The sequence below is a fragment of the Coenobita brevimanus genome, chromosome 16, assembly GCF_032717465.1.
Source record: "Coenobita brevimanus isolate Jiangsu-jjx chromosome 16, ASM3271746v2, whole genome shotgun sequence".
Taxonomy (NCBI): Eukaryota; Metazoa; Arthropoda; class Malacostraca; order Decapoda; family Coenobitidae; genus Coenobita; species Coenobita brevimanus.
In genome coordinates this window covers 26453675-26456648 of record NC_136969.1, presented here as the reverse complement: position 1 = coordinate 26456648, position 2974 = coordinate 26453675, and positions in this window count along the sequence as shown.

Here is a 2974-nt window from a genome sequence, read left to right as displayed (position 1 = left end):
AATGTTGATATGTGGTTGAATGTTGGTAGGTGGGCGAATGTTGGTAGGTGGGTGAATGTTGGTCGGTGGGTGAATGCTGGTATGTGGTTGAATGTTGCTAGGTGGGTGAATGTTGGTAGGAGCTTTAAGATTTGGATAGTGGTTGGGAGCACGGGATGGCGGTGGACTGGTAGCAATAGACGTAACCCCTTCCATGTAGCGACTTATTCTTTACTCGTCAGACGATTTTTATTACTTGAACAAGGGCCTGTATTTTCTGGTTAAGGAAGCTCCCTAACACCTCTTCCTAAACGATTTATTTTGCTTATTACACCTTGCCCTCCTCTTCTCTGCTACATAAATCATTCCCATACCACCATACTCTGCATAAATAACGTGCAAAACGATACTAGCCAACCATATCTAAGGATAAATCGGTAAGGAATAGGTGTTAGGGAGAATACGAGTTTCACTATGGGTGCCACCACGTGAAGGCGTCCCTCTCTGGCCTTGGAAGTGTGGTGGTGATGGTGGTAGTTGTGGTGGAATAGTTGTAGAAATTGTGGTAGTTGTGGTGGAACTGGTTTAGAAATTGTGGTGATGGTGGTAGTTGTCGTGGTTATAAAAATAGTGGTAGCGGTGGATGGCAGGGATAGTGGTAGTTGTGGTGGAGCACTTATAGGAATTGTGGTAACTGTACATAGATAGATACATAGTAGACCAGATAGTGGTAGATGGATAGATAGAAAATAGATATAGAGATGCCTGGTAGTTTGAATATTGGTAGATAGCTAGACAATTGTGGTAGACATATATAGAAAGATAGCAAGTATATATATTGGTAAGATAGTGGTAATTATAGATAGATAGAAATAGACAGACGAAAGTAGATAAAATAGTGGTAGTTGTAGAATGCCGTCTCACTCTCCTAATGGTGGTAGAGAGAGTGACCTTACGGGCGATGGTGGTAGTAGTGATGGTTGTTCATTAAGCTGACGACTAGGCTGGTAGTTCCTGGTTGGTGAACGGTATGGTGGTTGATGTGATGTTGGTAGGTGGATGGAATTGTGGTTGATGAGGTGGTGGTAGTTGTGATGGTGGTAGTTGTGGTGATGGTGGTTATTGGTGATGGTGGTAGTTGTGGAGATGGTTGTGGTGATGGTGGTAGTGTGTGGTAATGGTTGAAGTTGTGGTGATGGTTGTAGTTGTGGTGATGGTTGTAGTTGTGGTGATGGTGGTAGTTGTGGTGATAGTGGTAATAAATCTTAGAGGATGTTGGTAGGTGAGGAAAGATTGCGGCTGTTGAGAGAGAGAGAGAGAGAGAAGGGATTGTGGTGATTGTGTTGGTGGGAAGCTAGTGAATTTGAAAGTAAAAGACTTGTGACCGATGAATGGTTGTTGAATGTTGGTGGCTGGATTGTGGTAGGTGGGAATGTTGGTAGCTGAATTGTGGTAGGTGGGAGTGTTGGTAGCTGAATAGTGGTAGGTGGGAATGTTGGTAGCTGAATTGTGGTAGGTGGGAATGTTGGTAGCCGAATTGTGGTAGGTGTGAATGTTGGTAGCTGAATTGTGGTTGTTGGGAATGTTGGTAGCTGAATTGTGGTTGTTGGGAATGTTGGTAGCTGAATTGTGGTTGTTGGGAATGTTGGTAGCTGAATTGTGGTTGGTGGGAATGTTGGTAGCTGAATTGTGGGAATGTTGGTAGCTGAATGGTAGTAGGTGGGAATGTTGGTAGCTGAATAGTGGTAGGTGAAAATGTTGGTATAGTGAAGGTAGTGGTAGTGTAGTGACTGAGTGGTATGGGAAGTAGCAAATGTTGGTAGATTGGAAATAGTGATAGTGACTGATAGTGGTAGTAGGTTGTGATGTTGGTAGAGTGAAGATAGTTGTTGTTACGGATAGTGGTAGTTGAAGTAATGTTGGTAGCCTGTAGATAGTGGTCGTTACTGTTCTGGGTCAGAGTAATAGTTGTTGATGAGTGGTTAAAAGAATTGTTGTAGAAGAATGTTGGTTGATTGGTAGAAGAATGCTGATAGTAGTAGTAGTAGTAGTAATATTAATAGTAATGTTAATGGCTAGTAGCAGTAGTACTAGTAATAGTACTGGTAGTAGTCCCATTGGTGTTGATAGTAGTAGTCGTCGTCTTAGTGGAACGTAGTAGTAGTAGTAGTTAGATAGGTAGGTATGGCTAGTAATGTAACATCAATGATAGAATAGTCTTTTCAGTACCATGTCCTTTATTTTGCATCGTTTACTACCAACCAGTTTTATTCAGCAGACGAGATGACTTTTCACCAGAGAGAGAGAGAGAGAGAGAGAGAGAGAGAGAGAGAGAGAGAGTTGACAGAATCAGAAAGTTAAAAAAAAAGTCTTGGTATTACGAGAGAGAGAGAGAGAGAGAGAGAGAGAGAGAGAGAGAGAGATATGAATACATAGTGACAGGGTAGTATTGGTGACGGTGGTGGTGATTGGTAGTTGTGGTTGAGCTGTAATGTTGGTAGAATAGGGGTAGATTGGAGAAAAATAATAAAAGGTAGAAAATATTGGTAGGGAAAAAGGGTGGAGATTGGAGAATTTTGGTGAATGTTGGTGGACGAGATTGTTGTGATTTTGGTAGCTCGTGGTGAGTAGTAATGTTGGTAGAATCAGAGTAAGCTAGAAAGAGAGAGAAAGGGAAGAGAAAAGCTAGAAAACAGTAGAATAAATAGTAGACTAATGGAGTAGTAATGATAGTAGTGGTAGTACATGGGGTAGATAATTGTTAGTATCAGAGTTATAGACATGAATGAAAATTAAACAGAGAAAGGAAGAAAAAAGTAGAGTAAAAGAATTGTGGTAGGAGAATTTAGGTGAATGTTGGTGAGTGGGATGGTGATGACTGGTAGAGTTATCACAAAATGGCGGCGAGAGAGAGCGTAGAGATAGCTCCATCTGGTTTCTCTCCCTCTCTTCTTGGTCTCCTTCCATTCCTCCTCGTCCAGTTGGTTGTCTTCTC